This window comes from Triticum aestivum, chromosome 6B, assembly GCF_018294505.1.
Source record: "Triticum aestivum cultivar Chinese Spring chromosome 6B, IWGSC CS RefSeq v2.1, whole genome shotgun sequence".
In the NCBI taxonomy this organism is placed as follows: Eukaryota; Viridiplantae; Streptophyta; class Magnoliopsida; order Poales; family Poaceae; genus Triticum; species Triticum aestivum.
Genome location: NC_057810.1, coordinates 322,172,661 through 322,187,650, shown reverse-complemented (window position 1 = coordinate 322,187,650; position 14,990 = coordinate 322,172,661).

Genomic DNA, 14,990 nt, shown 5'->3' with positions numbered 1-14,990 from the left:
CGCCGTGGACCTGTTCGCGTGAAGCCCCTGCGCCACCACCATCAGCGCACGGCGTCTCCGACCCGTTCCGCCCCTTGCTGCTGCTGTAGGCCATGAGCTCGCGGCTATCACACGGACGCCAAGACCGAGACCGCCCCGAACCACGTCGTCTCGCTGGATCGTCAAGACCATCTCGGTTTCTGCAAGTACCTCTACGGCCGAAGATGTTGGATGCGCCAAGTTCCACTACGATAGGCACCACTATTGTTGCTGAGAGTTTTGTCAAGTTCAACTACATCGACTACGAAACGTGAACGACTACCGTCGCCGAGACCGCAAGTACCACGACTAACATGTACAACTACACTCGGTGATGCGACAAGTACCTCTCTCGACGACCCTGGACGACTACAAAAACATGTACCACTACCGTCGACCCTCGAAGACCCCGTGGACCCCGAACATCTACGGATCATGAACACCTACTTCCACTACGAGATGTACCTCTACCGACGCCGCGAACGACTACTTCCACGACGTCCCGTGAACGCCTACTTCCTCGAACCGCTCCGAAAACGCACGCTTCAAAGGTATAACCGCCGAGAACGACCGCCGTGGACCGAATGCATGTGTTGAATGAGATGCTCGAGTTTTGCACCGTGATCGAATTGTCCTTGCGATGCCCTCTTTTGCCTTGCCGTCGACACGTGGAACCCGGAATTCGGGATCACCCCACCATCTTGCATGACTTGCTCACGTCACACTTCCTTTTGCACCGGTACCTCCATGAGTTACCGGGACCGGAATGTTGCCGTGGCATCATTTTCGGATTCGTCGCCGTGGCACCCTTTTTGTTCCGCCATGGTGACCAAATGCTTCATAACATGCTCATGTCAACATTTTCATAAAAATTGCATAAAACTTGTATATGTCATCCGCATCATGATAACAACAATTAAAATGTTTAAAATTGTTGTTGCTTTAAATTGCTAAATGATATGGGGATTTTCCGGAATTGTTGTTTGTTGCTTCCGGCCTCATTTAACCTTGACTAGATAGGTAGTTTTCATTTGCTTCACCTCTTGCCATGTTTAACAACAGTTAATATTGTTGGGTAGCTTAAACGAGAGATAACTAAATAATTGATGTGGTGTTCCGTCAACATGCAACTCGTTGCATATTGAGCTCCACTTAACTTGTAGTATTGTTTGTTGCACTTTGCCATGCCATGCCTCATTAAACCGGACATGCATCATACTTGTTTGTGCATCATGACATGTTTATGCTTGTGTGTTTACCATGTTGTTTGTTTCTTTCCGGTTTGCTTCTCTCGTTAGCTTTGGTTTCGTTCCGGAGTTGTGAGGATTCGTTCGTCTACGTCCGTTTGTCTTCTTCATGGACTCGTTCTTCTTCCTTGCGGGATTTCAGGCAAGATGATCATACCCTCGAAATCACTACTATCTTTGCTATGCTAGTTTGCTTGCTCTTTTGCCATGCCAATGCTACGATGCCTACCATTTGCTTGTCAGCCTCCCAAATTGCCATGTCAAACCTCTAACCCACCATGTCCTAGCAAACCGTTGATTGGCTATGTTACCGCTTTGCTCAGCCCCTCTTATAGCATTGTTAGTTGCAGGTGAAGATTGAAGTTTGTTCCTTGTTGGAACATGGAGATGTTGTTCCTTGTTGGAACATGTTTACTTGTTGGGATATCACAATATATCTTACTTAATTAATGCATCTATATACTTGGTAAAGGGTGGAAGGCTCGGCCTTATGCCTGGTGTTTTGTTCCATTCTTGCCGCCCTAGTTTCCGTCATATCGGTGTTATGTTCCCGGATTTTGCGTTCCTTACGCGGTTGGGCTATTATGGGAACCCCTTGACAGTTCGCCTTAAGTAAAGCTTCTCCAGCAATGCCCAACATTGGTTTTACCATTTGCCACCTAGCCTTTTCTTTCCCTTGGGTTCTGCAGACTCAAGGGTCATCATATTTTTAACCCCCCCGGGCCAGTGCTCCTCTGAGTGTTGGTTCGAACTAGAGTCCTGTGCAGCGCCCCCTCGGGGAAACTCGAGGTTTGGTTTTAGTTGTATGGAGCGCTCATCTGAGTGTGCCCTGAGAAAGAGATATGTGCAGCTCCTATCGGGATTTGTCGGCACATTCGGGCGGTGTTGCTGGTTTAGTTTTACCCTGTCGAAATGTCTTGTTGTACCGGGATACCGGGTCTGATCGGAGTGTCTCGGGTGGAGGTCTATTCCTTCGTTGACCGCGAGAGCTTGTCATGGGCTAAGTTGGGACACCCCTGCAGGGATTTGAACTTTCGAAAGTCGTGCCCGCGGTTATGGGCAGATGGGAATTTGTTAACGTCCGGTTGTAGAAAACCCGAAGTTGACCTTAATTAAAATACATCAACCGTGTGTGTAACCGTGATGGTCTCTTTCCGGCGAAGTCCGGGAAGTGAACACGGTGTTGGAGTTATGCTTGACGTAGGTTGCTATAGGATCACTTCTTGATCATACTTTTATCGACCGTGCTTTGCCTTCTCTTCTCGCTCTCATTTGCGTATGTTAGCCACCATATATGCTAGTCGCTTGCTGCAGATCCACCTCATTACTCCATCCTTCCCATAAGCTTAAATAGTCTTGATCTCGCGGGTGTGAGATTGTTGAGTCCTCGTGACTCACAGATACTTCCAAAACCAGTTTGCAGGTGCCGATGAGTCCGTGCAGATGACGCAACCAAGCTCAGGAGGAGCTCGATGAAGATCTTGCCCTTTGTGTTGTTTCGTTTTAGTTGATCAGTAGTGGAGCCTAGTTGGGGTCGATCGGGGACCTTTGTCGCATTTGGGGTTCTTCTTTTATTTTGGTTCCGTAGTCGGACCTTGATTGTATCTGGATGATGTAATGCTTTATTCATGTAATTGTGTGAAGTGGCGATTGTAAGCCAACTATGTATCTCTTTCCCTTATGTATTACATGGGTTGTGTGAAGATTACCTCACTTGCGACATTGCTTTCAATGCGGTTATGCCTCTAAGTCGTGCTTCGACACGTGGGAGATATAGCCGCATTGAGGGCGTTACAAAGAAGATTCGATTGCAAGATCTAAAGATATACCTTCAAGCACTTACCTCCCCGGCAACGGCGCCAGAGAAGAGCTTGATGTCTACTAAGCAACCTTCTCCTTGTAGACATTGTTGGGCCTCCAAGTGTAGAGGACTGTAGGACAGTAGCAAATTTCCCTCAAGTGGATGACCTAAGGTTTATCAATCCGTGGGAGGCGTAGGATGAAGATGGTCTCTCTCAAACAACCCTGCAACCAAATAACAAAGAGTCTCTTGTGTCCCCAACACACCCAATACAATGGTAAATTGTATAGGTGCACTAGTTCAGCGAAGAGATGGTGATACAAGTGAAATATGGATGGTAGATATAGGTATTTGTAATCTGAAAATATAAAAACAGCAAGGTAACTAATGATAAAAGTGAGCATAAACGGTATTGCAATGGTAGGAAACAAGGCATAGGGTTCATACTTTCACTAGTGCAAGTTCTCTCAACAATAATAACATAGATAGATCATATAAAAATCCCTCAACACGCAACAAAGAGTCACTCCAAAGCCACTAATAGCGGAGAACAAACGAAGAGATTATGGTAGGGTACGAAACCACCTCAAAGTTATTCTTTCGGATCGATCTATTCAAGAGTTCGTACTAGAACAACACCTTAAGACACAAATCAACCAAAACCCTAATGTCACCTAGATACTCCATTGTCACCTCAAGTATCCGTGGGCATGATTATACGATATGCATCACACAATCTCAGATTCATCTATTCAACCAACACAAAGTACTTCAAAGAGTGCCCCAAAGTTTATACCAGAGAGTCAAGACGAAAACGTGTGCCAACCCCTATGCATAGGTTCATGGGCGGAACCCGCAAGTTGATCACCAAAACATACATCAAGTGGATCACGTGATATCCCATTGTCACCACAGATACGCACGGCAAGACATACATCAAGTGTTCTGAAATCATTAAAGACTCAATCTGATAAGATAACTTCAAGAGGAAAACTTAATTCATCACAAGAGTAGAGGGGGGAGAAACATCATAAAATCCAACTATAATAGCAAAGGTCGCGATACATCAAGATCGTTCCATAGAGAGAACACGAGAGAGAGATCAAACACATAGCTACTGGTACATACCCTCAGCCCCGAGGGTGAACTACTCCCTCCTTGTCATGTAGAGCGTCGGCATGATGAAGATAGCCACCGATGATGGATTCCCCCTCCGACAGGGTGCCGGAACGGGCTCCTGAGAGGTTTTTGGTGGCTATAGAGGCTTGCGGCGGCGGAACTCCTGATCTGTCTTCTTCTTCGATGTTTTAGGGTACGTGGACTTATATAAGCGAAAGAAGTCGGTCGGGGGAGCCTCGAGGGGCCCAGGAGACAGGGGCACACCCAAGGGGGTGGGCGCGCCATCCTATCTCCTGGCCTCCTCGAACCTTCCCTGGCTTGAACTCCAAGTCTCCCGGATCATATCCTTTCCAGAAATCACGCTCCCGAAGGTTTCATTCCGTTTGGACTCCGTTTGATATTCCTTTTCTTCGAAATACTGAAACAGGCAATAAAACCGCAAAATGGGTTGGGCCTCCGGTTAATAGGTTAGTCCCAAAAATAATATAAAAGTGTATTTTAAAGCCCATAAACATTAAAAGCAGATAATAAAATAGCATGAATGCTTCATAAATTATAGATACGTTGGAGACATGTGTGAGTACACTGTACATGCAATTAATTTTTTATAGAGGGACAATCATACAGGCAATTAACTCAAATGGATTGGATGTAACTCTATTATTTCCAGCATAAGAGCATCTCCAACGGCAGCCGACAAATTTCCTCCCGCTTCCTTCCGTGGAGGACGACATCAAATGCTAGCGGCATACATTTTCACAACTCTAACCAACCAGATGAAATTCATGCAAACACTGACTGATTTCATATAAGCATGAAGGATTTCGTATAAAAAAGTCGGATCTTCATATAAACATGATGGATTTCATTACATTTACATGAACTAAGCGGTGCCAATCCGGCTCTCTTGGTATAATTAATACTCCCTCTATCCAGAAATACTTGTCCTAGAAATGGATGTATCTAGACTTATTTTAGTTATAGATACGTACAATTTATCCATTCTTAGAACAAATATTTCCCGCCAACTTGAGAGGGAGTACATAATCTAAATGGCCACCCGCGGATCCCTTTGTCTTCCTCATGTCCGCCAGACACTTGCGGGGTCGATGAAGGTCCTCGGAAGAGACAAAGCAGCAAAGAAACCACCTAAATGCGCAGTCGTCGCCTCGGCGGTGGCCTTCATGGGTCCCAAGTGGCGGCGGCCTCCTGTGTTCTACTTCTGCTCGATGATGGCGGCGGAGACGGAGAAGCTGGCCACCAACTCGCCGCTCTCCATGCACCCGGCTTCTGTCTCTACCTGCATGGCGCTGCCGCAGGCATGGGAGGCGCGCCCATAGACACTGGTGGCGCGGTATGATGCGGCAGCGACGACACCCGTACTGGCGTGCTCGCCGCTGTGCCGACGTGGAGCAACTCGCCATTCCTCATCGAGCTGAACCGGCGCGGCGAGTTGCTGAACCACGCGCCTACTTGGGGCGGCAACTGGCTCCGTCAGGCCAAGCGAGGTTTGTGAAACACCGAGCGGCCTCGCCCGTATCTGAAGGGATCGGCGAGCCACCCAGCCGGGTAATATGCCGGAGAACGGCTCCTCGGAAGCCATCAGAAGAGTGGAGAAAATGGTGAAGGAGGAGATGGGGGAGCGGCAGAGGGGTGCGATACTTGCCCACTGTCTGTCTCGCCTCGTGTAAATATAGGGCAGATGGTAGGAGCTTGGCCGGCGTCTGGCCTCGTTTCAACTGAGGGTGGACGGGAGGAGCTCGGACGGTGTTGCCTTTAATTCTAGCCCGCTCATGACTGGACGTGTGGCCGGAGTAGGATTCTCGGTTTGCATGCGGGTTTAACGGAGGGGTTTGATGGAGGCGAGGAGGCGTGTTCAGCCGGGCGTGCAGCAGGCGGTGCAGTACTATTGGATTTGATAGCAGTAACGAGCTGTCAGATCACAAAGGCCCTCGCCTCTCATGAAATTGACCAAGCTAGACTGCCCCACCCTCTAGCTGATGGAGTCATGTACCTAGGGTAGGGTCATGAACCTGTCCAAGGTACCCTCCCCAAGGACATCTTTAGAAGAAGCTGCCTTCCAGTCGACCAAGAGGGATTCCACTCGACGGACTCGAAGACAGTTGACCATGAAGACTCACTTGACCACCAGGATATCAAGAGCCACTCTGTATCCAAACGGTCTGTAATTAAATAGTCTTTATGGCCATGATGGCACTTTATGTAAGGCGTTACCAGTAACGCCTAGCCTTAATGTACTTTAAACCCTCCGCTATGTGGGCTGGCTGGGGTCCTGGAAGACGTTATATAAGCCACCCCCTCTACTGGCAGAAGGGTTCGCACCCCTGTAACTCATACGCTTATAATCCAGTCGACCGCCTCCGGGCTCCGAGACGTAGGGCTGTTACTTCCTCTGAGAAGGGCCTGAACTCGTACATACCTTGCGTATATAACTACTCCATAGCTAGGATCTTGCCTCTCCATACCTACCCCCATTCAACTGTCAGTCTTTGTACCACGACAGTTGGTGCCCACCATGGGGCAGGTGTCTTAGCGACTCGTTGGAGAAGTTGCAATTGTTCCGATCGCCTTCATCATGGTTTCTGGTGGAGTTCTGGTCGAGGGCCGCGAGATCCGTCTCGGCGCGCTCACATTCATCACCGACGATTCTGCTTGGCTCCAGGAGGCTCCACTCGACATCGATGCGCTTCCCGTCCGCGGGGCGACGCATTTTCATGCATGTGTCCGCGGCGTCCTGCTGCGGCAACCGTCGGTTCCGTACCGGTCGACTCCTGTGTCGTCCTCCCTCCCTGTCTCCCACCAGCGCAAGCGCTCTGGTCGATCGAGGCTTCAGCAGTGGGTGAGACACACAGTGGCTCGCCAGTCGGCCACCACCCAAGTCGCGGCAATCGAGCCCGATGAATCTCTCTATGGCCTGTTCGATCTGTCGACTAGTTCCATAGAAACTGCATCCGAGTGCGATAGCAGTGATCCAGCGGCGGAAGTCCTGATGGTCAATGGGCCTCGTAGTCCTCCCAGCTTCCCCCGCACTGACGGGGCAGACGGCGGAGGCGTCCCAACTCAGGTCCACGAGGAATATCAACCCGAGCCACTCACTTCTCTGCAAAGGGAAGATCTTCGCCGCCGGAACATGGATGCTCTGCATACTCCCATCGTAGGAGAAACCCCCGAGGCTCGAGCCTTGGAGGATGCGCGTTTGGCCAACTTGGCTGAGCGCACTCGACTGAAGAACCTCCAGTGAGCACTCGACGAACGCGTGCGGCAACGAGTACCCGACTCCAGTCGACGTCAACTCTTTCCGCAACCGACTCAGGTATATCGAACCCCGATTCAGAATCTAGCAGCTGCAGCCTGTATAGCAGAGTCAATTCAGCCCTCTCAGTCGGAGGCTGGCAGAGGCTTGATGCAGATCCAAGATTTGCTCCGGGCGGCAGGAGATCAGAATTCAGCTGTGTCACAGTCACGCAATCGGATTCACAGTCGATCCGTCACTGCGAATACAGTCCAGTCGGCTCATAGCCCAAGATCACGTCCGCACCGTGAGGGACGTGGGGGTCGACGTGATCAGTATGATGACCGATTCGATCACGATGATCGGCGTCGAGTGCCCACTCCTCCCCCAAGGGGCGGGTCTTACGCCCCTCGGCAGCAACATGACAGGCGTCAGCACAGTGTTGGGCGGAGAGCTCCGGTCGACCCCAGGGAACCAGGCTTTGACGCGAGATCCATCATCGTGCAAGGTTTGGTCGACCTGAACAGAGCTCATCGAGAAGGCTACAACAGAGATGCACCCACCAGCAGCCGAGTTCACATTTCAAGACCAGAATGTTTCAGCAGAGCCATCAGGGCCGCGGTTATCCCTCCCAACTTCAGGTTGGCGACTGGGGTAAGTAAGTTCACTGGTGAGTCCAAGCCCGAAACTTGGCTCGAAGACTACCGAGTGGCTGTACAGATTGGCGGTGGGAATGATGAGGTGGCTATGAAACACCTACCACTCATGTTGGAGGGTTCGGCCAGGGTCTGGTTGAATCAGTTGGCTCCGAGCAGCATTTACACTTGGGAAGATCTTGCCCGAGTGTTCGTCAAGACATTTGAAGGAACTTGCAAGCGACCAGCAGGACTGACAGAGCTGCAGGCCTGCGTGCAAAAGTCTAATGAGACCCTGAGAGATTACATCCAGAGATGGATCACATTGCATCATACGGTTGAGAACGTGTCTGATCATCAAGCAGTCTGTGCCTTCAAGGATGGTGTTAAGAATAGAGAGTTAAGTTTGAAGTTTGGTCGGACCGGAGATATGACCCTGAGTCAAATGATGGAGATTGCCACCAAATACGCCAATGGTGAAGAAGAGGATCGACTCCGGAGTGGCAAGTACAAGCCGAGTCAGTCGAAAAAAGGAAACTCTAGTCGGAAGCAGATGCGGAAAGCTGAGCCAGTTGCTCCTAGAGAGGCCCTGGCCGTGACTCAGGGCAAATTCAAAGGGAAGCCCAAAGGATCCTGGAACCCCAAGAAGGTAAAGGATAAGGAAAAACGACGTGATGGATCTGCCATGTCACATCCACACGAAGAAAGATGAAGAGGGTAACTTCATCTACCCAAAACATACCACTCGCTAGTGCCGGCTCTTAATCCAGCAGTTTCAAGGGAAACAGCCCAAGGACAAGGAAAAGGAGTCGGACAAAGCTGAGGACAAAGAGGATAGTGAAGAAGGATACCCCCATGTCAATTCCACCTTGATGATTCTTGCTGATGTTGAGAGCAAAAGTCGACTGAAAGTTATCAAGCGTGAGGTGAATATGGTCGCTCCGGCGACACCAAGTTATCTGAAATGGTCTCAGACTGCCATTACATTCGACCAGTCTGATCATCCGACACACATAGCCACCCCTGGGAGGCAAGCTTTGGTGGTCGACCCAGTCGTCGAAGGCACTCGACTGACTAAGGTGTTGATGGATGGTGGCAGTGGATTGAATATATTGTATGCGGAGACGCTGAAAGGAATGGGCATTCCGATGTCTAGACTCAGTTCCAGCAACATGCGTTTCCATGGAGTCATTCCTGGAAAGAAGGCTGAGTCACTCGGCCAAATAGCTCTAGATGTGGTTTTCGGCGATTCGAAGCATTTTCGCAAAGAGAAGCTGACATTTGAAGTTGTGGATTTCCAGAGTGCTTATCATGCTATTTTGGGCAGGCCATCTTATGCACGTTTCATGGCTCGACCATGTTACGTGTACCTCAAACTGAAGATGCCTAGCCCCAAGGGTGTGATCACCATCACTGGCAATCGGAAAAAGGCAGAAGAGTGCTTTCAGAAGGGCTCAAAGATTGCCGATTCCCAGATAACAGTGGTGGAGCTGGAAGAATATAAGAAAAATGCAGATCCGAGTGACTTATTGCGGGCCAAGAAGCCCTCCACAGAGTCAGCATTCCAGTCGTCTGGTGAGACGAAGCCCGTTCACATTCACCCGACCGACCCCAGTGCTTCTCCGACTCATATTTCCACCACACTCGACTCTAAATAGGAAGAAGCGCTCATCCAGTTCCTCCGTGAGAACTGGGACGTCTTTGCATGGAAGCCTGCTAACATGCCGGGTGTTCCCAGGGGGCTGGCTGAGCATCGTTTACAAGTCAACCCAAAGGCAAAACCTTTCAAAGAACATCTTCGACGGTCCGTCGTCCAGAAGAGAAAGGCCATTGGCGAGGAGGTGGCTCGGCTCCTGGCAGCAGAGTTTATCCAAGAGATTTACCACTCCGAGTGGCTCGCCAATGTTGTCATGGTCCCCAAGAAGGACAAGTCACTTTGCATGTGCATTGATTTCAAACATATCAATCGGGCCTGCCCGAAAGATCATTTTCCTCTCCCTTGCATCGACCAAATAGTCGATTCGACTGCGGGATGTGAGAGATTGTCTTTTTTAGACGCCTATTCAGGGTACCATCAGATCCGTCTGTATGGACCCGGCGAGATAAAAACAGCTTTCATCACTCCATTCAGGTAATTCTGCTATGCCACCATGCCATTCGGCCTCAAGAATGCCGGAGCCACGTTTATGAGGATGATTCAAAAGTGTTTACTCACTCAAATCAGTCGGAACGTGGAAGTGTACATGGATGATATTGTGGTCAAGTCACGGAAGGGTTCCGACCTGCAGACTGACCTCGCTGAAACATTTGCCAATCTCAGGAGATATGATATCAAGCTCAATCCATCAAAGTGCACATTCGGAGTTCCTGGTGGAAAGTTACTCGGTTTTCTCGTTTCCGAATAAGGAATCGACGCTAACCCAAAGAAAGTTGGCACTATACTCCGAATGAAATGCCCTGTGCGTGTGCACGATGTCCAAAAGCTTACTGGATGCTTGGCCTCATTAAGTCGATTCATCTCTCGCCTCGGTGAAAAGGCATTGCCTCTTTACCGACTGATGAAGAAGTCAGACAAGTTCGAGTGGACTCCAGAAGTTGATGCAGCGTTTGCCGAGCTAAAAGCTCTGCTCTCCACCCAGCCGGTGCTTGCTGCTCCAATCAGCAAAGAGCCTCTGTTGCTTTACATTGCAGCCACAGGACAAGTCGTGAGTACAGTACTTACGGTCGAGCGGGAAGAAGAAGGGAAAGCCTTTGACCCCATCAAAGCAAAGATATCCTCATTATCAGAAGCTCGTGTATGGGATTTACATGATCACGAAGAAGGTTGCTCATTATTTCTCTGATCATTCCATTACAGTCGTCAGCGACGCCCCACTGTCAGAGATTCTGCACAACAAAGATGCAACTGGTCGAGTGGCGAAATGGGCGATTGAACTCCTTCCCCTTGATATCAAGTTTGAGGCAAAGAAAGCCATTAAGTCCCAAGCAATAGCAGATTTCCTTGCCGAGTGGATTGAACAACAGCAGCCGACTCAAGTTCACTCGGAGCATTGGACCATGTTCTTTGATGGCTCTAACATGTTAAATGGTTCCGGTGCTGGGGTAGTTTTGGTTTCCCCCCGAGGAGATAAGCTCAGATATGTGCTCCAGATCCACTTTGATTCCTCCAATAATGAAGCAGAATACGAAGCACTTTTATATGGGTTGCGCATGGCCATTTCACTCGGCGTCCATCGCCTTATGGTTTATGGTGACTCAGATTTGGTGGTCAATCAGGTGATGAAGGAGTGGGATGTTAGAAGCCTAGCCATGACTGGATACTGCAATGCAGTGAGAAAGCTTGAAAAGAAATTCGAAGGGTTAGAGCTCCATCATATACCCCGACTGAAGAATCATGCGACTGATGATTTGGCGAAGATAGGTTCCAAGAGAGAAGTCATTCCCAGTGATGTGTTCTTGGAGCATATCCATACTCCATCTGTTAAAGAAGATCCTTTTACCGAAGAAGCTCCGCAGCCTAAAAGTGTCACAGATCCGACTGAGGTTGAAGTTCCAGCAGTGGTCGACTTAATCATGGAAGCGTTGGTGATCACTCCCGATTGGACAGTGCCGTATATCGCGTATATCTTAAGGAAAGAGCTCCCGGAGGATGAAGAAGAGGCTCGACAGATCATCCGCCGATCTAAGGCCTTTACCGTGATAAGAGGACAGTTGTACAGAGAAAGCGCGACTGCAGTTGGTCAGAAATGTATAACGCCAGAAGAAGGTCGGATAATCCTTGACGGTATCCACTCGGGGACCTGTGGCCATCATGTGTCCTCTCGGACCATTGTGGCCAAAGCATACCGAGCGGGATTTTACTGGCCAAGAGCGAATGAAATGGCAAAGGAGATAGTCGACAAGTGTGAAGGATGCCAGTTCTACTCTAACATGTCACACAAGCCTGCCTCAGCCTTGAAGACCATTCCACTCGTCTGGCCTTTCGCTGTATGGGGATTGGATATGGTTGGACCACTGAGAACAGGAAGAAGCGGCTTCACCCATGTGCTGGTAGCAGTCGACAAGTTCACCAAGTGGATTGAGGCTAAACCCATCAAGAATCTTGATGCCGGCACCGCTGTCAGCTTCATTCGGGAGTTGATATTCAGATATGGAGTTCCACACAGCATCATCACCGACAATGGGTCAAACTTCGATTCGAGGAATTTAGAGCCTTCTGCACATCACAGGGCACACGAGTCGACTATGCTTCAGTTGCTCACCCCCAGTCGAATGGTCAGGCGGAACGAGCAAATGGCTTGATTCTCAAAGGATTGAAACCCCGATTGATGCGCGACCTCAAGCACGGTGCTGGTGCATGGGTCGACGAACTTCCGTCAGTACTTTGGGGATTAAGGACCACACCTAATCGGTCGACTGGGAGAACTCCGTTCTTCTTGGTCTATGGAGCTGAAGCGGTCTTGCCGAGTGATCTCCTTCACAACGCACCCCGAGTCGAACTCTACACTGAAGCTGAAGAAGAGCAAGCCTGACAGGACGAGTCGACCTTCTGTAAGAAGAAAGGGAGATGACCTTGATCTGATCGACCATTTATCAGCAGGACTTGCGTCGCTTCCATGCCAAAAACGTGAGGAGTCAAGCATTCCAGGAAGGAGATTAGGTTCTCCGAGTGGATCAGCAGAAGTCACACAAGCTCGCTCCTTCTTGGGAAGGCCCCTTCATCGTCACCAAGGTTCTCCACAATGGAGCATACTGTCTTTACAATGTCGAGCACCAGATCGACGAGCCCCGAGCTTGGAACGCGGAGCTGCTCCGCGCCTTTTATACTTAAGTATGCATTCGGATGAGATGTAATAAAAGTACTTCTGTAGTTCATCTTTCAAAGACAATAGTGTTATAATTTTCCCAGTGATTATTGTTACTTTTGTTCACATAAAGGTTCCCCCAATGGGTAACTTAGTTGCGAATCCGTTTCGCCTAAGTTTGTAAAAATCCTACCGAGTGATGAGCCAGCCTCACACTCGGGGGCTTAGCTGCGAATCCGTTTTGCCTAAGTTCAATAAAATCCTACCGAGTGGTGAGCCAGCCTCCCACTCGGAGGCTTAGCTGTAGTCCAAGTACTCGCCTAAGTTCAATAAAATCCTACCGAGTGGTGAGCCAGCCTCCCACTCGGAGGCTTAGCTGCAGTCCAAGTACTCGCCTAAGTTCAATAAAATCCTACCGAGTGGTGAGCCAGCCTCCCACTCGGAGGCTTAGCTGCAGTCCAAGTACTCGCCTAAGTTCAATAAAATCCTACCGAGTGGCGCGCCAGCCTCCCACTCAGAGGCTTAGCTGCAGTCCAAGTACTCGCCTAAGTTTAATAAAATCCTGCCGAGTGGTAAGCCAGCCTCCCACTCGGGGGCTTAGCTGCAGCATAGCGCTCGCCTAAGTACAAATATAACGTGCGCTCCGCAAGGAAGACGAGGTGCAGGTCGACTGCTACCCTCCCCTTCCGAGCTACGCCACAAGTATAATGTGCGCTCCGCAAGGAAGACGAGGTGCAGGTCGACTGCTACTCCCTCCTTTCGAGCTACGCCACAAGTATAATATGCACTCCGCGAGGAAGATGAGGTACATGTCGATTGATACCTTCTTCTTCAGAGGCACGCCACAGAAATCCTACCGAGTGGAGAGCAGACCTCCCACTTGGAGGCTTAGCTGCAGCCCAGTGCTCGGCTAAGTTTTTGAAAATACTACCGAGTGGAGAGCAAACCTCCCACTCGGGGGCTTAGCTGCAGCCCTGTGCTCGCCTAAGTTTTTGAAAAAATCCTACCGAGTGGAGAGCAAACCTCCCACTCGGGGCTTAGCTGCAGTCCAGTACTTGCCTAAGTTTGAAAAAATCCTACCATGTGGAGAGCAAACCTCCCACTCGGGGGCTTAGCTGCAGCCCTGTGCTCGCCTAAGTTTTTGAAAATCCTACCGAGTGGAGAGCAGACCTCCCACTCGGAGGCTTAGCTGCAGCCTAGGGCTCGCCTAAGAATGATGAGGGACAAGTCGATTGCAATATGTGCTTCATCCTAGCCTGCAAAAGGACATCTCAAACCAGACGCAAACATATTCAACGTCGAATCCAAGTTCCGATAACGTCTTACGGAACCACAAGTGCTCAGGCGCTAAGCCCGTTAAAGTTTATCGGTTACAAAAACCACTCGGCATACCGAGGCAAATTTAAAGCATCAAGCATAGAAGTTTTTTATCCCTCCTGTGGAGGGCTGGAAGGCGCAACGAACTCATCCAGGTCGATTCCATCTGCGATTCGAGTGGCAGCAGCGATGAAGGTCTCCATGAAGGATCGAAAGTCATGCTTCTTGGTATTGGCCACCTTGAGGGCTGCCAGTTTGTCCTCTCGCGCGTCCTTGCAGTGAACACAGACCAGAGATAGAGCAACATCCGCACCGCACCTGGCAGAAGACTTCTTCCATTCCTGCACTCGACTTGGAACTTCGTTCAGTCGAGTCATCAGAGACTCAAGGTCATTCTGAAGTGTTTCTCCTGGCCAGAGTGTTGTGCCGATGCGAGAAGTTGCAACCTTCAGCCTTGCAAGATAGTCGACTACAGCCGCGACGCGAGACTCGAGTCGGAGCACATTCATGGCGGCTTTGTCCTTCACAGGAGAGTTGATGGGATCCAGGCTCGTCTCCAATCGACCAGTCTCCTCCTCAAAGTTCTCGCAGAACTCTGCAGACACAACCCCGAAGTCAAGACAACAGTTTGATGGCAAAATCATAGTTAAAAGGCATGTTTGATACAAAGGATTACCTTCGAGCATGAGGAATAGCTGCTTGGCGAGTCCTCCCAGATAAGCCTCCAGATCATTCTTCTTTCCCACCAACTCGCTGGCCTTGTCACTCAAAGCAATCTTGTCATTCTTCAGTCGA